General features: G+C 45.8%; 1 pseudogene; it reads right to left on the bottom strand.

The window, feature by feature from the left end:
* Positions 1-1,253: 1,253 nt before the first annotated feature.
* LOC124250286 (leukocyte immunoglobulin-like receptor subfamily B member 4) lies at positions 1,254-26,447 on the bottom strand (annotated as a pseudogene).
* Between the last annotated feature and the right edge of the window lie 288 nt (positions 26,448-26,735).

Below are 26,735 nucleotides of genomic sequence, written 5' to 3'. Positions count from 1 at the left end.
ATTGATTTTTGAATGTGAAGCCAACCACGCATTTCTGAAAAGAACATACTAGCACGGTCATCATGATATATAATCCATTTTACATATCGCTGACTCTCATTTGGGAGTATTTTGTTTAGGAATCCACAGGTAAGTTCCTGTAAGAGATTTCTGTGATTTTCCCATTTTGTAGTTTCCTTGTCAGGTTTTACTATCAATTTTTTTGTAGCCTGAAAAAATGTGTCAGGAGGAATATTCTCTTCTTCAATTTCGGAGGAAAGCGTTTAAGTTTGGTATATGTGCGTGTGTGTGTATGGGTGTGTGTGTGTATGAATTTTGTTGTGTGTCTGTGTATGTATGTCTGTGTCCAGGTGTGTGTGTGTGTGTGTATTTCATAAATACATAAATGTTTGGAAACATTCACTAGTGAAGTTTTTGAGACTCAGAGTTCACTTTTTGGGACAAGTTTTAATTACAGGTTCAACATATTTACTATATAGGACAATTCAAATTTTCTATTTATTTTTATGTCCATCATTTTGGTAAATTGTACTTTTTGGAATTTTGTCCATTTCATCTACATTTTCTAATATATTGGTATAAAATTTTTCATAATGGTTCGTTATGTATTTAAAGTCTGTAGGATTTGTGATACTGTCCCGATAATGTAATGCGTTCCTTCTCTCTTTCTTCCTTCAGTGTTGAGACTGGAATTTGTAAGTGTGATTAATGTTTTCAAGAACGAGTTTTTTGGCTTTATTGATTTTTCTCTGTTTTTTATCTGTCCTCATTGGTAGCTACTGTCATCATTATTATTTCCCTCCTTCTACCTTCATTTGGAAAAATTTGCTATTCTTTTTCTAAATTCTTGATAAAATACTTTAGATAATTTATTTTCACCTTTTCTTTTGTAATATATCCATTCGTGGTTCTCAATTTGCCCATTTCATAGGTTTGATATGTAATAGTTCCATTATCATCATACTTGAAACCTTCTCTTCCTTCTATTTTGGATTTCTCATTTCTCTCATGGATTACTGAAAAGTTGCTTTATTTCTGAAATGTGGGGATATCAGTTATCTTTCACTGCAGAATCAGGTGACTCCCAGTGAGTCCCAGAAGCTCCTAGTCCACGTTATGATTTCAGGCTGGCTGGGGGTCATTAGCTGAGTGTCCACTGGGGGCAGCTCCTGTGCCTTCTGGGGTCCCTGCAGTCTCCCTCCCTGGAAGGTGGGGTCCAGGTCCTTCCTGGGCTAGTGGATGACCAGGGCAGCTTACACGCTGGGCTCTGCTGGGGGATCCTCTGACTGGGAGGAAGGGAGTGTCGTCTCCTGTCTGAGGGTCAGGCGGTTCAGCTGGGCACATGTCACGTCCTGGGGGGCTTGAGATGCAGCAGCCTGGAGCCAGGGGAGAGTAGGGGATAGGTATGTAGCTGAGGTGGGGGTAGCCCGAGATCCAAGTGAGGATAAAGCCCACCTGTGTGTTCATCTGCCTGACCTTCACATCCAGTGATTCCTCTGACATGGGGCAAAGAGAGGGGCCACTCTCCACCTAAATCTTGATCTTGAGTGGTTCAGCAGGGCATAAATCACTCTCTAGGGATCATCATCATGGGGACGCTGCTGGAGGGAGACAAATGGACAGAAAATGTGTCTCCTTCATCCCACTGGTTACCTCCTCCAGTCACTTGTCCACATTTTTTCAGAGTGAAATCCCTTTCCTGATGGAAATTTCAGGGACTTCCTAAGCCTTGGAGCATTTGGATGCTTTCTACAATTCTGATTCTTATCCTAACATGCCACGTCTTGCTCACTTGGCTCCAGCCACACAGCTCATCTTACCGAAAAAGCATGTTGCTGCCTCAGGGCCTTTGCACCTGCTGTTTCCTCTGCACCTCCCCCCACACACACACACACTGTCCCCTCTTTCTTTACATTATTTTCCTTAACAGACTTTGCACACTAAGATACTACCCACATAACCGCATGTTGTCTCTCACCCATGAGAAGAGCTCAAGGAGTGTGGAGACACTTTTGCTCCCTACTGTACCTGCAGCACCTGAATGGAGCCGGGGAAACAGTGAGCTCCCTGTGAACAATGTGGGGTGAATTAATGAAAAGGATCCTGTGGACTTGCAGGTGATTCACTTATTCATGCATCCTGTTGAGACCTGGGGGTGAACTCCATCAACCAGAATGTCAGACAGAGGATGAGGAACCAGGAAAGGGAACCACATAGGAGGGGCCATGAGGCCACAGAAACCAGGAGGAGTGAAGTCACAGCAGGACAACCCAGATGCCCGAGAGGAGAGGTGAGTGTGGGACGCTGCTGAGAGCTGGGTGATGTGAGGTCAGCAAAGTGTCCATTGGATCAAGTTTGACTACAGGAAGGTCCCTGGTGGCCTGGACAGGCCAGGGGTCTCACCTGATGGTCCAGCTCCACCCCCTCCTCAGGCTGTGTGTCCTTCACGGCAGCATCTGCTGGGGCAGAACAAGGGGTGTGTCTCTTGTCAGGATTCCCTGAGGTCTCTCAGGGCTGCAGGCCCCTCTGCTCCCAGATGGGCCACTGAGGTCCAGGGGTGAGGAGATGGGCCCGAGGTCACTCAGCGGATGTCGGTCCTTCTCACTCCAAATCCTGAGACCCTCCCAACCCATGCCCCCATGGCCCACTGAAATCTCTGTCCCCACCCCTAGTGTGGCCCCTCCTCTTCCACTCACAGAGGGTCTGTTCCTGGGTGTCAGCAGCTGGGCTGGAGCTGGGGGAGGAGACGGGAGTGTTAGGGGCAGAGAGGGGACTGAGTGTGGGGTGGGAGCCTGGGGTCTTCAGGGCGGGAATGACCAGATGTGCAGGTCTCTGTCCTTGGGCTGTGGGTCTGCAGCCCCTGCAGGAAGTTGGAGATCAGCCTGTATCTGGGCTGGCTCAAGACAGACAGAGTCTCAGCCCTGGGAGGTTATGACCACTCGCCCTCCACATGAGATTCGGGAGAAAATAAGGAAACCATAACCCATACTGTGTGCATATTTCAATATTTCATGAGATTGAAAAGCTGAAAGAATACCTTAAATGTGTACATATGTGCTGGATTAAGTGTTTTTTTCTCAGTTTTCTGACTTGAAATTCTGGGAAAGCCTTTTTCTAGGCTGGTCTTCCCATCTATTTGGTTTCCCACTGGCTGGTGCACTAAGCCCACCTCCTCCTGTGACCCTGGTCACCCTGTTCCCTCTTCAGCCAATGTCCTGCATTTGCCCTGATGCAGGAGTTGGGGGAGGAGGAGGAGGGAGAGAAGCAGGACGAAGGCCACCAAGACCCAGATCAGAGCCTGCAGGTACCACTTGAGATCTTGGGCACAAGTGACCTCACGAATGAGCCAATGATGCCATTTAATTGTTAACCTACTATGGGCCAGGAATGTACTGGGGTCTGGGCATTCATCTCCTCTAACTTACAACAATCCTGCAAAAGGGGATGGTTACTCCCACCCACCCATTTCACAGGTGAAGAAACTGAGGCACAAACAGGTAAGTCATGTGCCCCAGGCGACCCAGCCTGAAATGGTAGAGCTGAGAACTGAGCCCAGGGGACTGACTGCTTTCCTTATACTTAATGCTCCATCTGAGCACCCTGAGCTGAAGGGACAGGATCTGAACACCATGGACCCTTGTCCTGTCCCTCCCTCCCCTGTACAATGTGACCATCACTGATGCAGAGGGGACAGACTCCCATAAAATCACATCCTGGGGGACTTCCCTGTGAGGCTTCCTCTCCCAGGAGGTCAGAGTAATAGTCGGAATTGACAGGAAATCTAAGCTCCGGGCCAAGATTCTCTCCTTTACACTTGGAGAAACTGAGGCCCAGATGGAGGAAGGTGTGTACAAATCAGAGTCTCCGGATGGCATAACTCAGCCTCTGTTCTCCGTGGACCACCCACCACCTTCCCGCAGAGACCCTCACTTACCCCTCAGGGTGCCTGACTCCATGGGGAACAGTTGGTCCTCAGAGCCCCCTGGGGATCAGGATGGAGGTCAGGGGGCTGCTTCTCCCCACTTCAGTCTGGCTGCCCCTCCCCAAGGCTGGGACCCATGGTCTCCCTCTGTCATGACCACCCCACCCACCATCCACCAGCCTCATGGCCCTGGAGCCCTGTGGACCCCCCATCTCTGCCTGACTCCCAGCCCCCTGGAGACAAGCTGTGCTGAGAGAGGAACTAGAAGTCAAGTCAGCTGAGTCTCGAGAGACAGGCCTGGAGAAACTGTGAGCTCTCTGGGCAGAGGCCCCTGTGACTCACCAGATGTTAAGTTGAGCCCTGGGGGTGGGAAGGTGGGGTCCCCAGAGGGTCCTGGGAGAAAGGACAAGAGGGGATGAGGGGCTGGAGTTTCCCCCAGAGACCCCGTCTGTGCTCACACAATTATCCTTCATCTGCCCTGTGGTCCCCAAGGCTCTCCCTCCATCCTCCAGGAGGGTTCTGCTGATGGGGTTGAAGGAAGGAGCCAGCATGGGAGGGCTCTTTTTCTCTCCTACACTTTTAGGGTCAGGTCACCCTCTGGGTGACCCTCCCTCGGAGCCCCCTCACTCCCAGCCCAGCCCAGAGTTCTCTGGGGGACAGGGCCTTGAGCTAACTGACTCAGAAAGGACATGGTCAAGAGGCCCTCACCTAAGAGCACGAGCTCAAGGGGGTCACTGGGATGTGACAACAGGTAGGGGGTGGTGCTGTCTGAGCTGTAGCACCTGTAGGTCCCCCCGTGGGCTGAGGTCACTCATGGGGAATTGGGCCTGGTTCTCCTGGGTTCCATACTTTGATCTAACACTTAGGGGGAATCAGCTGCCCCCTCCTTGGACAGATGAAAACTCTCCCTTGGGCTCCATGACTGACACAGCAGGGTCACCTTCTCTCCTGAAGCCACTGTGAGGCCCATCTGCACTGAGAGGGAGGGAGTGTCAGGGAGCAGTCCTAGAGAGAGGAAGGGTGGGTAAGGGGCTGCCCATCCTCCTTGTTCTGAACTGAAAGTCCCAGACCTCTCTCTGAGGGCCCTCATCTCTGTCCATCTTGCTTCCTTTGAGTCTCTCCCTGCCCATCCTTTGCCTCTATATCTCTTTCCCTCCCTGGAGCCCCCACACCTTTCTTCCCAACATCACCACCTGGGGCTCCCCCATCAGAGCCTGTGCAGAGTCTGGGCTCCTGACTGACCCATTGGCCCCTCATCTGCCACCAGGATGTCCAGGGGCATCACTGGGGGCTGACCACTCAGAGGAGAAATTGTGTCCACCATAGCATTTGTACCTGCCCCCAGGTGAGGGTCTCACAAGGCCAAGGGGAAGTCGGTCTGAGACAGTCCAGTCTGTGGCTGCCTAACAATGTGCTGTGGAAAGCAAGCCCTCCCTCCTTGATCAGAGTGAGTCTGTCATAGCTGACATCACAATGACATAGGAGGGTCAGGCTCTGTCCAGAGGTCACAGCATGGACCTGCCGGGTCAGGAGGAAGGGCTTTCTAGACACACCTGGAAGACAGAAGAGCTGAGGATTGCAGGGGCTGATTCTTCCCCAGACCTCCCATCTCTTGTGCTGGAATTTCTAGAGTTACTGTGTTTATAGCTTTGTGTCCATTGTCCCACGATCCCTGAGGTCCTTGACCTCCATGTCCCACCCGGGCCTCCCCTGGGAGCAAAGACCCCAACAAGCTGTCTGGTGACTCAAAACATGGATGGAGCAAGGATGGGACTTCTTCACCTGGGACAAGGAGCTCCAAGGGGGTCACTGGGATGTGACCATTCCTGGGGGATGTTCCTGTTACAGCCATAGCATGTGAACATCCACCTGTGGAAGGGGATCACAGGGTCCACGGGGAAGACGGCCCAGTATTTCCCACTAGAGTGTCACTGTGAGTCCAGCATCCAGGAGGGCTTGCATTCTCCTTCCTTAGTCACAATGAACCTGTCAGATCCCAGCCATGAGCCACACTGGAGGGTGACGTTCCCTCCTGAGGTCACCACAGGGCTCAGCAGGGCTGAGAGGGAGGGTTCACTGTAGATTCCTAGGAGAGGAGGAGGCAGCGTGTTAAATGGGGCTCACACCTCCCTCATATCCCCCAGGGCTGGGCTGTGATAGAGGAGATACCCCTGAGAGCAGACCCCCTTCCTGAGCTAAGGCTGGGACCCCTGAGTGTCTTCCCACCTGTCACCACCAGCTCCAGGGGTCACTGTGCCCTGATGAATATGTGGGTCTTCAATAGTAACAGCGATATTGCCCCAAGTTTTGCTCTATCATGTTTGTGATGGAGATCTTGGCCTAGTCTTCAGGTTCCAGTGGGTTCTGTCTGTCCCGGTGAGTTTTCTTCCCTGTCCAGATGGTACTCCTGTGCCTGTAGGGTCTGCTGACATCAGATGGTCACAGGGATCCCCCTGGGTATCAGAGAGCTTGGCTCGGCCCAGGTGGTGGGTTTGGTGAGGGTCCCTGGAAGGAAACCAGAGTCTGGAGCTTAAAGTCCTTCGCCACCCTTATTCTCCCAGCTCAGCCCATGGTCTCTCTTGGTTTTGTCACCATCATCCCAGAATTGCTGGGCCCACTCCTGAGTGCTCAGGGGCTGAGGTAAGAGGGAGGACATGGTGGCCTGACTGCACTCATGTCCACAGGCTCAGACTCAGCCCTGGAAGAGACTCCCTATGAGAGATTTGCACCCGGATGTCTGAGCCGATTCTCTTCCCATCAGCGCCCCAGTCCACTCCAGCTGCCTGAGCCCTGAGGTTCCCATGAACAAGGAGGTGTGGAGACTCCCCATCCGCTCCTGCTGTGCCCCTTCCCACTCTTCACAGCTGACCAAGGCAGAGAGGACGGAAACCATGGCACCTGTTCCGAGTGCTCCGACTATGCAGATGGAGGAGACCACGGGGCCCGAGGGACAGAGAGATGCACAAGATGTGGTAAGTCAGGGGCTGCTGCCACCCATTCGGGTTCCCACAGCTGTGGACCCACAGGAAGGGGGTGACCCCTCCCTGGGCCTGGCTCTGCTTTGCTCCAGGGCAGGGGCTCAGGAGGACTCCAGGCCCCCTGGAGACATCTCAACCCAGATTTGAGGTCTCACCTGGTTCCCAAGACTCTTTCTGCCTGGCCTGAATCCCACTCGGGGTGGGTGAGGACCCAGGTTCTCATCCTGAGCCCATCTCTGACAGTCTGGCTCTGAATAGGACCTGCCACTTATTTCCTCAGTCTCTCCACAATTGGAATTTACTTTCTGTCTTTGTCCAGTCCATGAACAAATATTTACTGAGCTCCTACTATGAACAAGTCATTGGTGTGAGACACCAGAAATATATCCGTGATCCAGGTAAATCATTTGCTGTATTTTGAGAAGTCAGATTAACAGAGTATGGACATTCAAAGGCTAATATTACCACTAGTTTATTGAAAAGGGAAAAATATTAAGATTACGAGAATAATTGGAGACCATGACTAGACTATGATTGAGGAGGGGGAGACCTATGGGATGGGACACCTGTGAGAACTTTCTAGAGATGAAAGAAGATTCTAGAGAAGCCTGCAGCAACACGGAGAATGTCTGAAAGAGAAGAGGAGAGGGGAAGGTGGTGACTAATCATTCAAGGTGCCGTCCACGGTGCCAGGACATTGTATTTTATTTTTAAGAGAAATAGAATACATTAGCAAAGACTGTTATGATAAAAAAATTTATGAGACTCATATTATGTGCCATACAGCAAATAAATAAAAAGAAGTAAAAATAATTGAACTCCATTACTCCTACACTAGCGTGTCAATCAGTAAAGTAAATGATTTACATGGACTTCTCAATATGAAGCTCGCATGCCCCTTAATGAGGCGCAAACTCATAACAGAGGTTAGAGATGATACGGAGTTACCTTTGTTGTTTTTTGGACTTGGAATTGGGAAGGAATTTCTCTGGTCCAACCTCTGCAGAGGACTGATATGGGAAAACACGGAAGTGTTTAATGGCCCATCATCTGAGTGTGTGTGTATATTTGTGGTGTAACTGCACTGTCTGGTTTGGAGGGAGGGAGAAGTGAGAAATGAGGGTGGAGGGTCACATCTGGACTGATCATGAACAGCCTTGAGTTCAGAGAGAAGAGTTTGGAGTTTACCCTGAAGACAGTGAGGACCATGGAAGGATGTGGGGCAGGGAAGGGACAGATCCTGAAATGGAAGAATGGTTAGAGAGACTGATACGTGGAGGGTGAACTGGAGAAGGTAGTGTGGGCCGGCAGCTCAGAAACCAATAAAGTGGTGGATGTGACCACACAAGCCAGATGTGTCCAGGTGTGGGCTCTGGGCTGAACTCTGTGGATGGGAGGGTAGCAGGGGTCAGAGGGATTCTGGAGGCTGAATGGCTTTTATTGGGTGATTGACTGAGAGGTCTAAGAGACAAGGAAGTGAAGGCAACCTTCCCTCTCTGCCTTGGTTGAGTGGAGACATCAATGGTGCCCTCAGAGACATGGTGAACCACGGGGTGGTGGGGATGGAGGGGCCTGGGGAGTTTGGTACAATATGCTTCTGCTCCCACAGGAAAGCACAACTCTTCCTCTTGTTCCTGGAATGTGGGTTTTCCTTCTCACAAACAGCTCCCTGAGTGACGTGCTGGTTTCTGTAAAAAGCAGGACCCCTCTCTCTATCACCTTGGGGTGAATCAGTTGAGTCATTTCTGCCTGTTGAGAGCACCCTTCAATGCTGGGTGTCGCTCACCACTTAACCCTGTGGAGACTTCAGAATTCAGACAAGAATGGTCTTCATCATTGTTCCTGTTTCAGGACAGTGATATATGCAAGAGCAAGAGAAGAAGTAGCTGCTAAAGATGGTCAACCCATTCAGGAAGTGGCAGTACTACAATTTATATTAATGTTTATATTTATTTTTTATTTCCTCACTCACATATTAATTACTTAATTTAATGTACCTATCTCCCTATCCGTCCAATTTTATATAGACGTGGTTGACATACAGCACTGTCTAAGTTTACAGTGCACAGCATAATGACTTAACTTACACATATAGTGAAAAGATGACCACAGTAAACTTAGTTAACATCCATCATCTCACATAGAAAAAAATAAAAGAAAAAAATGGCTTTTTTCCTGTAATGAGAACTCTCATCTGCTCTCTACTCTCTAGATCTCCTCTCTAACAACTTTCAGATATACCGTATTATCAGTGCTAACTACGCTCATCATATTGGTCATTCCATCCCCAGTCCTTATCTATCTTATAACAGAAGGTTTATATCTCTTGGCCCCCTTCATCCAGTTCTCCCTCCCCCACCCTTGACCCCAGTGAACACAAATATAATCTCTTTTTCTAGGAGTTTCCTTTTTTTTTGGATTCCACGTATAAGTGAGATCATACAGCATTTGTCTTTCTCTGACTTATCTCATTTAGGACAATGCCTTCAATGTCCATCTATGTTGTTGCAAATGGAAGGATTTCCTTCTTTTTATGGCTGAATAATATTCCAGTGTACATTCACTTCTTTGTTCTTGATTTTGTTGCTTGTGAAAGAGTGTTGATAAAAACTTGAACAAAGTTTCCCTTAAAATGCAATTTTAAATAACAACAGTTATGCATGGGAGAAAGGAGCAAGTTCTACTTGAGGAAAATGAGGTAAAATATGAGCCATGATCTGATCCTGCATCAGAGCGTGCCCTGAGGTCCAGGTGGCCCTGCCTGATGACCAGTCCCCTCCCCTGAGGTGGGTCTAGTGGGAGGATCCTAGTTTCAAGAACAGGTCAGAGAAGTCGTTGGAGGTCCTGGTCCTAGGAGGGCTCTGTGGCTCCCGTATTCTGTCCCCCTCTCATTATAGAGATGACCCTTATCTGCTCCTACTCCAGTTTCAGAAATTCACAGCCTCCTTCAGGGGAACACAGAGCTGGGTTAGCCTCTTGGGAGTGTGCAGGTAGTGTCCAGGACAAAATAAGAACCTAGGATCCACAGGACATGCTGCTCTCCTTGTACTTGCAGAAGTGTCACCATGGGTCCCCCAGTGTCATCTCCATCAGCCCCAACTCCTCTGCAACCCTCCAGCCCTGGGTAAAACACACTGTTTTTGATCCACACAGTAATGAGGGAATGGGGAAGACTCAAACACCTGTGCCTAGATCCACTGGCTCAGACAGAATCCTGGAAGGAAACCACATCAGAGATGATGATTTGTCTCCAGTGGATCCCAGGCTTCAGTGAAGCTCCATCCATGGAACCTGGTCATGTGCCGTGAGGAAGCCCAGCTTTCCACCATGACCCTCTCCTCCCTTCCCTTCCAGGACTCACCAAGACCCAGGAGGCTGAGGAATATGGGGGACGTGGTGCTGCTTCTGTCGGGCAGGAGACAGGAGCCTAGCAAGGCTGACAAGTTCACAGGATGTGGTGGGCAGGGTCCCCACATCAAAGTTTGTAGAGTTCACAAGGTGCCTGACACACAGGAAGAGGACCGGCTTCTTGTCACCCTAAAGGTCAGGGATGCTCAGGGTCTGTTTTGAGCCATGTCACTGACTATGCCACATGTCCAAAGTCACATTTAGTTTTCCTAAACTCTACTCTCATGTAAAGATTTTAACAGATCTTTGCTGCATTTTTACATCATAGATATTATTCAATTTATAACATGCAAGATTCTCTTCTCCAGCTAATATATAAATATTATCATTATACAACTCTTTACAACAAGAATATCCAATGTGTCTCCCACTAATATTTTTTAGGCTTTGTACTACCTGAAAATTCTTTATTTCTGTAAATAAAAAAAAAAAAAAAACAGTTAACTAGAACCTTTTTTTCTCCCCCCCCCCCCCCCAGCTTTATTGGGATATAATTGACAAAAAGGAATCGTATATATTTAACGTGTACATCTTGATGTTGTGGAATATATGTACATTTTGAAAAGATCACCATGTCAAGCTAATTAACACGTCGGTCACTTCACATAGTTACCATGTGTGTGTGTGTCTGTGTGGTGGGAACTCTTGAGATCTCTTAGCAAATTTCAAGTGTATAACACATTGTTATCACCTATAGTCACCACACTGTACCTTAGGTCTCTAGAAATTATTCATCTTATAACTGACAGTTTGTAACATTTGATCAACATCTCTCCATTTTCCCCAGCCTCTAGTCTCTGGTAATCACCATTCAACTCTGTGTTACCAAGAGTTTAGCTTTTTTTTCCCACTACATATAAGTGAAATCATGCAATATTTCTCTTCCTATATCTGGCTTATTTTACTTAGTGTATTGTCCTCCAGGTTCATCTGTGTTGTCATAAATGGTGGAATTTCTATCCTTTCTTAAGGCTGAATAATGTTCCATTGTATGCACCACATTTTCTAATCCCCATGCCCTTTGATGGACACTCATGTTGTTCCCGTATCTTGGTTGTTGTGAATGATGCTGCAATACACACAGGGTGCAGATATCACTTTGACATCCTGATTTCCTTTCCTTTGGATATACCCCCAGAATGGCATTGCTGGATCACATCGTAGTTCTATTTTCAGTTTTCTAAGGAACCTCTGTACTAGCTGTCGGGTCTGTGGGTGGCTGCCGGCAGTGTCTGTGGGCTGGCTGAGATCCCGTGTTGTCTGCTGTGAGCTCCTCTCCATTTCTTTGTGCTTTGCTGCCCCCAGAGGATCCAGCCATGCTGATTCCCTCAGCAGGACAGAAGGGGGCTTTCAGGCAGCACCTGGAAATGCTTCAGAAGTGACACTCACGTTGCTCTCTTCCCTCCTGGGAGGAATCGCAGGTGGAGGGGCCTCTCTGTGTGCTGAGCTGAGCCAGCTGGTGGGAAGGGTGATGCAGGTGAGGTGAAGCTCATCTCTGCACCCTTTTCAATGTGGTTCTTCTCAGACTGTGTGCTCCACCAGCATGCTCAGACCTTACACCTGGACTCCACAGCTTTCACAAAGATATTTACGTCTGTGGATGGTGGTTAAATTGTGGTTTTTGTGGGCGATGAGTGCTGGGTCTTCCTATCTCACCATCTTGTTGCTGTGCATCGTTGCCATTTTGTTTTGCATTTCCCCGATGACTAATCATGGTGAGTATCTTTTCCAGTGCTCATTGTGTATTTGTGAAAATATTTCTTCCTTGCCAAATATCTTTTCTGTAGAAATGTCTACCCAAGTCCTTTAAACAATTATTTAATTGGATTTGTTTGTGTGGTTGAGTTGTATGTATTCTTTACATAACCTACACCAGGCCATTACCAGATATAGAATATGCAAATGTTTTCTCCAATTCTGTATGTTTTCTTTTCACTTTCTTGAGAGTGTCCTTGGATTCACACGCATCTTTAATTTTGATGAAGTCTTATGTATGTGGAGGTTGTTTTGGTTTATTGTGCTTTTAGTGTTCTTTCCAAGAAAACCTTGGAGACACATGGTCATGAGCATTTACCAGTATGTTTTCTTTTGAGGTTTATAATACTATAAACCTCAATATCTCAATAGGTGTGTTTTTAATGATTTTTTTGTAAGGAAGATTAGCCTGAGTTATCATCTGTGCCATCTTGCTCCACTTGGCATGTGGGATGCCTCCACAGTGTGAGTGGTGAGTGGAGTAGGTCCACACCTGGGATCCTAACCAGTGAACTCAGGCCGCCAAGGTGGAGCACGCAGAACTGTAACCATTTGGCCTCGGGGCCAGCCCCCATATTAGCTATTATACTGATCCATTTTGAGGTCATTTTGGTGTATGCTGTGTTGTGAGAGTCCAACTTCATTCTTTTCTGTGTTTTCTTTTTGAATTCAGTTATCAGACACCATTTGTCAAAGACACCAAGTCTTAGCGATACTGTGTCTGTTTTTCAAGGTGAAGCATCCAGTGAGTTTCCATCTGGGAACAGAATCAAGACAAGCCTGAGTCCAACATCTGGCATCCTCTGCACGCAGCTGTCTTTCCCTGATTCCCCTTCACTGGGGTCCAAGAAGAGACCAGGCCACCTAAGTATTGTTAAATCTGGAACCAATCCCTGTGTGATCCATAAACCATGATATGATGGGATTGTCCCCATCTTTGAAAGAACCCCATACTGGTGTCCTGATCCCAATTCAGATTGTTTGAACAAAATGGTGTCAGAAATTCCACTGATCATTTAAAAGTTTCATTGGCATGTCAAGTGATACTGGGTAAGGTGTTTTCTCCTCTGATGCCCAGTTTCTCCGCCAGGCAGGGACCACTGTTTGACTGGACTTTGTGAGGCTAATCAGGCAGGTGGTGTATGCATTTTGAGGCAACCAAACTGCCAAGATGTGACATATTTGCTATAACACATCAACAGCCACTTTGTTGGAAGATCAATGCCTGGTTCAGGCTGTGGATTTCACCCCCTATTTCAGACCCAGCTCACTAAATTGTACGGAAAATAAAGATAGGTTGCAAAATGGAAATCCACTGATTACTAGTATGACAACTGCACTTATGAGTCACCAGATGAAAGTGAAGAGAAACATCACCAGATTTCCAGAAGCCCCTGTGGTTTCCATTTTGAATAAACCTTTCAAAATTACATATATTTAACCACTAAATAGATCATATGAGATTCTTTCTCTTCTTTATTAACTGGATCCATCTTAAGTATACCTGCCTCATGAAAAATGATGTCTCTTTCTGAACTTTATGCAAAGAGAAGGCCCCACATGCCTCCCTTTGATAATCTTTCATTTACTCCTCACCATGTTTGAAGATTGATATACATTGCTCTTAGTAGATTTAGTCATCCTCAGCCTATCTGTCAGAACATCCCTGTGGGGTCCTCAGTGTGGACAGTGGTCATCCAGGCCCTGGAGATTCCTCAGGGAAGATGCAGGATCCTGCTTCACTGCAGAGCTCAGATCAGCAGAGACATGTGCTCAACATCTAACTGTACGGTTCAGGTTGAGGTCACTGTGACAATGAGCACAAAGGAGATCTACAGGGAAGGAAACATCACTCCTCTCCTGGCCCTGGAATGTGGGTTTTCTTTCTATCACAGCCCTCTTAATGGACTCTTTTATTTCCTGCATCCACCCCCTTCTCTTTTGGAACAACCCTCTGAATCATTCCTGCCTCCTCAGACCCCTTGTTCCCTTGAGCTCTCTTCCTCATCCTGGGGTCTTATTTTGAGTTTTAGGGAACAATGAGTGGGCTAGTGCTCTGATTTGGGGCACAAAGCTGATTCTTATTTAAAAACTCCTCCGTCATCCACTTCCCATATGAACTTGAGGGTTAACGCCCAATATGTGAGCCTCAGTTTCCTCATCTGCAGCACGTTGTCAGGAACCCCACTCAAAGTGGTCGTGGGGTCAGTTATCCTAAACCGCAGGAGGGATTAATCTTGTGAATTTTTAGACCTGATAAAGACATGTGAGGTTTGATACGTGAGAGGATCAAGGTGTCGGACTTCACACTCAGAGTAGATAATTGACTTGTCCACTCTAAAATCCTCATGTGCTCCTAACACTGAGAAATGCTGTTTATAATATTTCTGAAGTATGTAGTGACAGTCAATTGCAGAAAAAGAGAAATGAAATTTCCAAAATAGAAAAGGAACCACAACAAAAAGATACCAAAGCTGAGTGGCCAAAGGTGCCTGGGCCAATCAAGGGGTCATTAGATTGGAGGTTTCCACCTCTGTGTGGACTGGAGAGGGACTCCAGATGCTCACAGGCAGGGAGGGGAGCAGGGCCCAAGGTGAAAGTTCGACGCTCTGTTGCCCCTTCCAATGCTTGAAGACAGGCACTGGGTTATCTCTGCCCACTGACCCAAGACTGTAGCCAACACTGAACCATGTTCCCTGTGTATGAGAAAGAGATTCAATACAGTATAGTCCAACATGTGCATCTATTCATGTGTGAGTATGAGGGTCATGGTGGAGCCAGCCCGGCTGGACACATCCCTAGTCAGATGCGAAGTTTGGGAAAGTGGATGACACAGGGCGGGGCAGCTGCAACAATCCACCCCTTTCAGCCCTGAAGGTCAGGACAGTCCTGGGAGGAACTCTGTATGGAAAATCAGGTGTGTGGGAGGTGAGCATTGAACAAGAATGGACATCAAACAGGAACCCCAATAGTGATAAATAGTGCTATGAAATACATTGTACAGAATCACTAATGTGGGTTGTCATAGCCAAAGAAATAGAATACTGGAATACGCAAAACTCATTTTAATATGTGTGTTTAGATATCTGAAAAAATAAAGAAGGAAAAGGAATTCTTGAAAAAACAACAGAGGTTGTATTATAGAAGAATTATAGAAGAATATAGGTTTTAGAAATGAATTTCACAAATACTTAGAGCTAAAAAACAATCCTTTCATTTAACACCCTCAAAGTATTATTTTCATCAAGGAGATGTTACAACAGACACCCAATTATGAGGCTGAAATACAATCCTGAGGAAATTTGTAGGATGCAGTGCAGAGAGACTGGAATGAGAAAATTAAGATGCATGGGGACTAGAAAGAGAAGGACATGTATGCTGTGAGTTTCAGGGGAAAGCAGTGAGAATGATGTCTGCAGCAGTCCTAGAGGCAAATGGTGGGCATAGAAACATAGAAGGAACATGTAAGAGCTGGCGTGCATGGATATATCAATGAAACGTGAGTCTTGACATATCATGGCAAAGTGAAGGAAATTGTTGGAGAAAAGGCATTTCAAAAAATGACAAAAGATATGGGAAAAGGAAATTCAACAAATTACTTGTGAGTCAAGAATTCTGTACTCACCCAAATTATTACTAATGGACAGGGGTGAAAGGGTTACCAGAGGAGAAATCCACAAATACAAGCAGACCCAGGGCACATCTGACCTGTTTGGACTCCTGTCTCATATGTTAAACTCACCATGTCAGGCTTCATCTTCATGAGGGTTGAGGAGGGCGTTTGGGGTAGATCTTTAACCATCAGAGGTATTTTCCTGTCCTCGCGGTTAGACCATATCCTTTACTTGAAATGAGATAATGTTTTCAAGTATCTTAAAAAAAGTGAAGATTGAAAATAAGGCATTTCAAGATATGCAGTTTTAGATATTTTACTGTTTATTTGCTCACTGAAGCAGAGCTAAAGCACGTAATTAAACCAAAAGAACACTACACACAAAATAGAGAAAGCGAGGTGCAAAAGTGAGCAAAAGAGGCAAAACAAATAAACATTGGAAAACTATATTTGTATATACATGCACATGTACATTTATATTCAAGGAAGCTAGAACAAAATATTTGGAGTGTTTGTTTATACGTGTGTCTGTGCGAGAGAGAGGGATTTTGAAAGAAGGTAGGTACTAAGGGTTCAGCTCACGTGTAATGTCCTTCTCTTATCTAAATGAGAGAGTTTTTAAAAAATTGTGTACAATTATAAATGTAAATGCCAATGTTTACAATGGGAATAATAACCTAATAATAGAAATACATTGTACAACTCCCAAACTGGTTGATGTAATTATATAAAACAAGTAAATCTCAATCAAACCAAAAATGATCTGGAAATTCGCTATAAAAGTAACAGAATGCAGGACATCATAATCCATAATGAACCCACACAAATAAAATGGTGGTAATGTTTTAAAATTATTCATTTCTTACCAAACGTTAAAAGATTAATTGGCCATCTCAAGGATGAGACAAAAACATGCCCCCCCAGAATAAAAGAGATATATATATAAAGTAAAATCTCATCTAAAACAAAACCATTAAAGAGTATTTTAAATCAATAAAGGAAATATTATTCTTATGGAATAAAATTAGCTGATCCCTACAAATTACCAAAAAAACTGAATGTAAGACAAAAATAATTTTATGCGGAAAAATTATCTCATCTTTTTAAAAGATATATTCACTTTGAATATATATCACTCATAAAGAACATTCATCTAAACACTGTTCATGGAATACATAAAGAATAATTAAATACATAATCAGAGATTCAAATATTTATAAGATAGATTCAGTATATGAAAGGAAATTTTTTGTAAGAATAAATGACACACTTAAAAGCTTGATCTAATGTGTGTAAATACTGTAAGGCTCTGCATTACTTATGTGGTGTTTATGTGAAAAAACAAGTAGTAAATAAAATAAAATGTGATGTGATAAATACAGTAACCAGGAGGGAATACACATAGGTAAGGTCCATATTGTACCTAAAATATTAAGCACTTAATAGATGAGAAAGAAAGTATTTCTAACTCTTTTCATATTTCCAGAATATGCATTATGTTCTCTGATTATGCTGCAATTTAATTAGTAATCAATGCAAAGAAGATATTATTAAAACACCCATTACTGTATGAAGTTAATAAAATACTAAAATATAAAATACCTGTTTAAGTTTATGAAATATTAAGGAAAAGGAATGACAAAATTATATCATATCAAACCTTGGAGAATATCAGAATTAAAAAAAGCAGACATATAGAGAGCTGTCAGCAGGAGGGCAGAATAACTGTTCCTACAATCATGACCCCACAGAAAAAAAATATTTTAAAATTATTTTATTGAGGTCATATTGGTTTATAACATTTTTAATTTCAGGTGTACATTATTATTTATCACTTTATGTATAGGCTGCATCGTGCTCAATCCCAATAGGCTAGTTTTTGTTCTTCACCATACTTATGTGCCCGTTTACCCCTTTTGTCCCCCCCACACTTCCTTCCCCTCTGGTAACCACTAATCTGTTCTCTTTATTCCTGTGCTTATCTTCCACATATAAGCAAAATTATGTGATGTTTGTTTTTCTCTGTCTGGCTTACTTTGCTTAACATCATACCTCAAGGTCAAACCGTGTTGCTGCAAATAGGACTATTTTGTCTTTTTTAGAGTTGAGTAGAATTCCATTGTGTGTATATATACACAAGTATATGTATCTTCTTTATCCATAGAAGGGCACTTTGAGTGCTTCCATGTCTTGGCTATTGTGAGTAATGCTGCAATGAACATATGGTGCATACATCTCTTTAGATTGTTGATTTCAAGTTCTATGGATAAATACACAGTAGTGGGATAGATAAATCCTATGGTATTTCTATTTTTAAGTTTTTTAGAAGCATCCATACTATTTTCCATAGTATCTTCACCAGTTCGCAATCCCACCACCAGTGTATGAGTGTTCCCCTTTCTCCATGTCCTCTGCAACATTTGTTATTTTTTGTCTTGGTAATTATAGCCGCTCTGACAAGTGTAAGGTGATATCTCATTGTAGTTTTGATTTGCATTTCCCTAATAATTAGTGATGTTGAATATGTTTTCATGTGTCTGTTGGTCATCTGTATTTTTTCTTTGGAAAAATGTCTGTACATATCTTCTGCCCATTTTTTGATTGGGATGTTTGTTTTTTGTTGTTGAGTTGTATGAGTTTTTTAATATATTTTGGAAATTAAGCCCTTGTCAGATACATGATTAGCAAATATTTTTTGCCAGTTAATGAGTTGTCTTTTAGTTTTGTTCATGGTTTCGTCTGCCTTGAAGAAGCTTTTAAGTCTGATGTAGCCCCATTTGTTTATTTTTTCCTTTGCTAAGTAACATGGTATTTGAAAAGATGCTGCTAAGACTGATGTCAAAGAGTGTACTGTCTATATTTTCTTTTAGGATTTTTATGGTTCCAGGTCTTCCATTCAAGTCTTTAATCTATTTTGAGTTAAGTTTATGTGTGATGTAAGATAATGGCCTACTTTCGTTGTTTTGCACATGGCTGTTCAGTTTTCCCAACTCCAGAAAATGCTGGACAGTACACAGTGTGCAATAAATGGATTGCCCTTTGCTCTATGCGTGGCCAGCTTCATGGGTGTTGAGCTATGCAACCAGACAGATCAATGTTTATCTGTAACCATCTTGACATTTGAACATGCAGACCTGCATTTTCATTTTGCACTGTGTTACTCAAATTATGTAGCCGATCTCAATCACAAGATTTTCTTTTTGTATTTAATTGGCTCATTTTAGTAGTTACCTTGTTGGTATGTCTCAGCTGAGTGGAGTGGAAAATAGGGAATACTGGGACCAAGGAACTGAGAGTCTAAATTTACAGAAATGAAAGGAGAGGGCAGCTGGGGCAGATTCACCACAGATTTGTGAGTGTGTGCACGTGTGAAATAAGCACTTTTCTCTCTGTCTTCCCATTTACTATCAATCCTTTCACCCACTCATTTTGTCAAAGTACATCTACAAATATCAACTATATTTCATACAATGTACCAAACATGAAAACTAAAATATGTGTATAACTCATATGGATTGTATTCTCTGAGATCCCTATTAGTCTTTTAGATGTGATAGATTCCATATAATTCATTACAAACGATATGTAATTACACATTCTGACATGAGTTACATGGAATAAATCCTTGGAGATGTAGATGAGATAACAGAGGATCATAAATAGTCTGAGCATCATACAAGGTTGACCTCGAGAGGTGAAGTGAAAGGATAGAGCTGAGAGATGTGGAGGAGTCTTAGCTGATGTGAACAGGAATGTTGAGAATTCCAGGAAAAAGCAAGTGTACAGATGAACGCCTCCATTTGGAAGGCATCACGGTTGCTGAGCTCTATGGGGACCGGGTTGTCCTAGAGTCAGGGCTGGGCTGATTTCCCTGCAGTCCACACGATTTCCATTCCAAGAAATACAGGGTAAGCATGTGAGAACCCAGGCACTGTCCCAGCCCAGTTGGTCTGGTTCAGTGAAGATGAGGGAACCAGATAGAATCAGACAGAAAGGATTCATAGTACTTGGCACGTGAGAACCTTAGACATAGGTTTTCTGCAGGAAAGGAGAGCTGCTTCTCTCCCATGACCTTTATTTGATTCCCCCTCAGTTGGGTCCAAAAACAGATCAGACAGCCTAACTGTAGTGCACTCTGGAACTAACCCCAGGGATATAAACCTAAAACACTAGCTGATACGGTTAAACCCATTTCTGAAATCACTGCAAGGTCCATATTGGTGGGCTCCATCCAAATTCAGATTCGTGGGGCATTATGGGTTCAGGAACTGTCTTTAACCCATTTTAGATTCTTAATTGTGTATAGTCTGGTATTGGCAAAAGTGTTTGTCCAGAGGACGGGTTTCTCAACTGGAAACTGGCTTGCTATCTGAATGGATGCAGATGAGGCTGATAAGGCAGGAGAGATCAAGTTTTGAGGAAAACAGAATGCCAACATGTGAAATATTTGTTGTAACTGATCAGCAGCCACTTAGTTAAGAATTAGTCACCTGTGTAGGATGTGGCTCTCACCACCCTACTTCAACCCAACTCACTCAGTAGCACAGAAAATAAACATTCTTTATAGAATAAAAAGGCACTGTCCAGCAGGAATTACAAGTGGACTTATGAGTCATCAAATGAAAGTCAACAGAACATTGTCAGTATTCCAGAAGATTCTGTGGTTTCCATCTTGAACTAAATCATCCAGCATCACCTTATTTGTAACCACCTTCATGGATTTCATAGAACGTTTTTCCTTCCTTTGCTTGCTGTGTTTATTTTAGGTACACATTCCTAAATAATACATGATGTTTTCTTTTTAACTTTGGGTAAAGGGGCAATCCTAAACATATAGCGTTTTAGTCTTATTACATTTATTCATCGTCATGTTTGAAGGTGAAAACATAGGACAATTCAGAATTTTAGTTGATGCTTGTTCAGTGGCACATAATTTTTGATTTTCTACACAGAACACCGAAATCTCTCTTTTTTTGGTGCATGTAATCTTAAAATGATTTTGGTTAATATGAATAACTCCCTTGTCAATGTCCTTGTGAGTAGATCCTGGTGCGTATGGACACATTTTCTCTAAGGTATATACTTTCAGACCATAGCTGTATGTCTCTTACTTTAACTATGTAAGCATCATCTACTCTCTGAATTGATGGATGTACTTTGCACTCGTACAAGGAATGACTTAGAATTCTGTGTGCTCACTATTCTCTCTCACAACTGATTTTACCATTTTTCTATTTGCATCTCATGTGGGTATGCTTGAAATTTGGCCTTGTGATTTCACTGAAACTGCCACAACACTGAAGTAGGAATGATTATTACACATAAAATACAAGGAAACCAAAGAGCATGTTGGAGCTATCAGGGTGGAATTCAAGGTGTCCTGTTGGCTTGGACTGTTTTGTGAATGTCAATTCCGTGGTCATTTCCAAACCCTGTGTCAGGGTCCCCACATTGGCACCTGGAAGTTGGCCATGAAGGGAGTATATACACCAGAGAAAATGGACAGTGCCTTGAATCAGTGTTGCTTTTTTTTTTTTTAAAGATTGGCACCTGAGCTAACAACTGTTGCTAATCTTCTTTCTTTCCCCAATTTTTCTCCCCAAATCCCCCCAGTACACAGCTGTATATTTTAGCTGTGTGTCTTTCTAGTTGTGGCATGTGGGAAGCCACCTCAGCATGGCCTAACGAGTGGTGCCGTGTCCACACCCAGTATCTGAACCAGTGAAAGCCTGGGCCGCCGAAGCTGAGCGCAGGAACTTAACCACTCGGCCACAGGGTTGGCCCCTGAATCAGTGTTTTTAACAATGAGTTTTTCAGGGACAGTAAGAACAGCGTTGTCACTTCAAACAGCAATGTCCTGAATCCAAGTGATGATATTTCTGAAGAAACTACACAGGCAGCATCTGATGAAACGTGAAGGGCTCATGGAGTCCAGAGAGGGGGTTACAGTTTCATTTTGGATTTATCTCTTTCAGGCTGGATCTTTCTTGTGACAATTTATTGATTTATTAAAATACACTGCATAGTTTGAATGAAGAGATGGATACTCTTTAACACACATCAAGGTATATTGTAATTACAAACAAAGAAAAATGATTACATGAAAGTGTACCAGTGCAGGAAAGGATGAATAGGTGTGGATACAAATCTGCCACATGGGACATACGCTAATTTCACAGAAAGTGGGAAAGATAGGAGCCAGTCAAAATAATTCAACAGTGATGAGGAAGGAAAGTTCCACAGTCTAATGGCAGAAGAGCCCAGATATTGACACTTCATGTGAACAATAATTCCTCCACCTTGCAATGACTTGCAGACAGTTCACACAGCATATGCCCCATATGATCTTGCGGAACCTCCTGGGCACATGAAATTTATTTCCAAGACTCTACCACTGAGTGATGCAGTGTTCTCTCTTGTGTTTACCTCCAGGCTACATCTTGGGGTCTTGTCTGGCTTTGTCAAACCTGAAATAGCAGAATCCCGAGGACCGCCAGGATGAAGCCAGCCACGCCCATCCGGATGAGATTCTCCACTGTGTAGTCTTGGGGGTGTGGACAAAGAGGTCACAGAGGTTAGGGCAGACCAAAATCACCCCAGCATCCCTTGATGTCCTCCCAGAGAGCCTGCCTCCCCTTGAAAGAACGTCATGCTCTGAGCCCAGCTCCACAATTGAGAATTTCTCCCATTAACAACTCTTCGAGTCTGACCTGTTTTGTGATGGGCTGATAGTGTCAGCTGTTTCTAAGAATCAGAAAAATGTGGGGGTGGATGAGGAGTTGATGGGACTCAAGCCTTCTCCCCTGGCTTCTGTGGTCTTATAATTCCCTCTGTTTCTCATGACATATCTGCTATGCAGTCCCTCAATGAATCTTTTCTCTGCTGTGGAAAGATTCCCTCTGTTTTCGTTGGATTCTTTTCAGTCTCCCTTTGTTTTTAGTATTTAGACTTTGCTTCTGAGTCACTTTTGGAACAAAGTCTGAACGTTCCCCAAGAGCTAAAGATTGTTGAGAAAAATAGTCTCCTGATAGAGAAATACTTCAATATTTGTATGCTCTTTATTCATTCTGGGATATGGATCATGTAAGTGAACTCTTCTAGATATCAGAACTTCTGTTTATTCAATAACTGAGGACCCAGGATCCATGGATGAGGCCTTGGTCATACGTATATGAGAGTAAGAGGGAAAATACAACCCATACAGTTTAGTTGGGGTAATTACACGAATAAATTAGGTAAGAAGGACGTAGGTCTGTTCTGAACAGAGTCACAATGAAAGTCACACTTGGAGACAAAATTTAAGCTGATTCCTGAATAGGAGAAGGAGCCTGAGAGGAGCCACATGAAGACCCAGATGAGGTCCATCAGAGGCTGTAAGAAGAGCGGGTCCCAACAGAGATCTCAGTCTGCTCTTCAATAAGGAATAAGTCACATCTGTGGGATGTAGGGAGGGTCCAAGGGGAAGGGAAACCTGAGATTAGGGGGCTCGTTGCATTCAAGACAGGCCAAAATGAAGGATAGATGAGGGAGAGTGCATCATTTTTATCATCTCTTTCTCTCTCTCATGCACAAGTGCATTCTCTCTCTCACTCGAAGAACTCTGGAAACCAGTATAATATTTCAGGAAAAAGGCTACTCATTTAATTGTATCTTTTAAATATTTCATGCTAAAATGCTGGATAAGAAAGTGGGTTGCAGGAATGTGTGAATTTCCCAGCTTCTTTGAAATTAAATTCACGTCATGATTAATGGCACTCCATAAACACTAAATAAAAGAAAAATAAGAGACAGTGTTACTGTTACACTTTACTGTTACTGTTACTGTCCCACTCCACATATAGTAAACGAGGATGGGGACCGAGAAGGGGTGGCTGCTGTTCTTCCTGCTCCAGCTCAGCTGCCCCTCCCCCAGGCTTGGCCTCCAACACCTCCCTCTGCCATGACCACCACACTCATCATCCTCCCAACCTCAGAGCTCCGGGAGGCCTGTGGTCCCCCGGCATCCCTGCCCGATTTGCAGCTCCCCTGGGACACAAGCCTGTCCTTGAGCATCTGAGGGTCATCACATCCTCTGAGAGACTCTCAGAACTCCCTGGGCTGGTCTGTGCTTCCTATGAGCAAAAGGGGCTTCAGTGACTCACCAGTGGTTGAGATGGGCCCTGGGGGTGAGAGGCTTCAGCTGACCCTGAACTCCCCACTTCACTCAAACTGTTGTCCTCCATCTGCCCTGTGGCCCCCAAGACCCTCCTTCAGCCCACCAGGCACCTTCTATATCCTGGTGAGAGGGAAGGAGGTGGGCAGGGGTGGGAGGGCCTCTGAGGGGCAGATCCCCTCTGGAAGAGCCCCCCTCTCTCCCATCACAGCCCAGAGATCTCTGGAGGACAGAGCCCCAAATATATCATAGGGACCGTGGGAACATGGCTGGTGCTCCTCACCTGAGACTCGGAGCTCCAGGGGGTCACTGGGCAGTGACAACAGGTAGGGGAAGGTGCTGTCTGAGCCGTAGCACCTGTAGGTCCCCTCATGGTCTGAGGTCACAGGACCAAAGCTGAAGTTGGCCTGAAAGGGGGCAGCCGTGTCCTGTAGAACAAGGTGCTGGGGAGGAGCAGGTGACCCCTCCTTGGACAGATGGAAGGTATCCATCCAGATCTCAGAGCGACACTGCAGGGTGACGTTCTCTCCCCAGGACACTGAGGGCCCTGGCTGGGCCAAGAGGGAGAGTCTCTCATACATTCCTGAGGTAAGGGAAGGTTGTAGTGTGTAGATAGCAGTGACCTCCCCACAGGCCCTTGACTCAGAGCTCAGGCACCACCGTCCTCTCTTCAGGGACTCTGTCTGTGAATCCCTCTCAGTGCCTCTCCGTCACTCTGGGTGGATCTCTTTTATCTCCTCACCTCTCACTCTCCCCTTCTCGCTCCCTTTTGCTGGACCACTGCGCCATCCCAGCCTCTGCTCTAGGACCCTCTCCCTGGACCCCATCACCATCAGGGGGACGCTGGGCCCACTGCCCTAATCAAGCAATCAGGACATGAGGCTCCTCAAATGTGATCAGGATGTCCAGACGGCACTGGGAGCCAACCACACATATGAGAAGTTGTGTCCACTGTAGCATCTGTACTGGCCCCTGTTGGTGTGGTTCACATGGCCCAGGGGGAAGTCAGGGCTGTGCTGCCCATGAAGATGCTGGAGACGTGTGAGCCCCTCATCCTTGGTCAGAGAAAATCTGTCAAAGCCAGCCTCTGAGCGACACTGGAGGGTCAGGTTGTCTCCAACGTGCACCAGAAAGCCAGGCTGGGCTGAGAGGGAGGGCTCCCTGTGCACAGCTGGAGAGAAGGGACAGTGGTATTTAAGGGGACGCACACCCTACATTGCCCACTGGGCCTGAAGTGAGAGTTCACACTGCTGCTTCCCCAGGCCTTCTTGCTCTGTGGTTCAGGCTCCAGGAGGCCATGTCACCAACCCCCATCACCACATGTCTTTACTCGGCACACGGCTTACGTCAGTCATTTTGGGATCCCAGGAAACAGATGCATCAGGGGGGCCCTCACCTGTGACCTCGAGATGCAGAGGGTTACTAGGGTGTGACCACACAAAGGGGTAGGAGCTGGGATTATAATAACATCTGTAGGTCCCCCCATGGGAGGTGTTCACGGGGCCCACAAGGAAGACACCCTGCCCCCTCCCGTGATACGTCTTTGATTCCACATGTCTGGGCAGGTCAGCTCCTCCCTCCTTCAGCAGATGGAAAGTGCCAGGTGTGTTCTCTGAGCTACAGAAGAAGAACACCTTCCACCCTGATGCCACCACAGAGCCTGGGTGGGCTGAGAGGGAGGGTGCACCATAGGCTCCTGAGGGAGAGGGAGGGAGCTGTGTTAAAGGGGGGACCATCAGCCCACATACCCCAGGTGTGGATTGTGAGGGCTGAGGTCCCCTGAGTCCACACTCCTTCCCTTCTGCCTGTGAGGAGGAGCCCACAGTGGGAGGGGACCCGGCTCCTTCCCCTTACCTGTCACCACCAGGGGCAGAGGGTCACTGTGCTCTGACCAGCTGTTCCTGCTGGTGCTGTATGCACACTGATACAGCCCTGCAGTGTGGGAGCTCATAGATTCGATGGAGAAACTGGTCTGGTCGCTGGAGTCCTGTGGGTCCTCTGTATCCACGGGTTTAGAGACCCTCTCTTTATACAGATGGTAGACCTCAGCCTGCAGAGACCCCTGACACCAGATGGTCACAGTGCTCCCCTTGGTGACCCTGGGGGCGGGGTCAGCCCAGATGGAGGGCTTGGGTGGGGGGGCTTCTGGAAAGGAATCAGACCTGAAATGTCAGGGGAGCCCTTCTCCCCTCAGCCTCCCCACCTGTCACTCAAGGTCCCTCCCAGACTGATCACCTCAGCCCAGACCCACTGTGCTCCCCTCAGGTGCCCAGGCATCTCATTGGGATGAAGCAGGAGGTCTACGGGGGGACTCACCTGCTTGTCCCCAGTTCCTGGGGCCCTGACATAGCCCTGGAAGAGAGGTCCTTGTGAGAGCATGTCCCTACACACACAGGGAAACTGCAGCCTGGTCTGGGTCCCTGGGCACCGCGGCCACATCTGGGGCTGAGGACATCTCTCCTCCTTCCAGAAGTTCTGCCCACACTGAGCCTCCTGAGTCCTAGGGTCTCAGGGACTAGGACCTGGGAAGGGAGGGGACCCTATCCCTCCTCTTTTCTCAAAAAACTCACCAAGGTAGAGAAAGGCAGTGAGGATAGGTGTCCTGCCTCTGCCTTCCATGGTCCCCAGTTGTTCAGAAGACTTAAAATGTCCACAGAGCCATATGCAAAATGTATTTACAGTCGAGTGGAATGAGACAGGAAGGCTTCTTGGTCGGCTGGGTTGGAAAGGAGCTGTCTAGGTTCAGGCTGTCTAAGGGAGCAGCCTGAAGACGCACAGAATTGTTAAGTAGCTCAGTTTGTGAGTGTGTTTGGCAAGGGTGTGGTTAACTATGACGAGTTTGGTTGAGGAGGAGAGCTGTGTTTGCTGGGGCTGGTGAGTTTAGCTCAGGCCTGATCATTGACAGCC

Source organism: Equus quagga, chromosome 13, assembly GCF_021613505.1.
Source record: "Equus quagga isolate Etosha38 chromosome 13, UCLA_HA_Equagga_1.0, whole genome shotgun sequence".
Lineage (NCBI taxonomy): Eukaryota > Metazoa > Chordata > Mammalia > Perissodactyla > Equidae > Equus > Equus quagga.
This window is presented reverse-complemented; position numbering and strand designations above follow the sequence as displayed.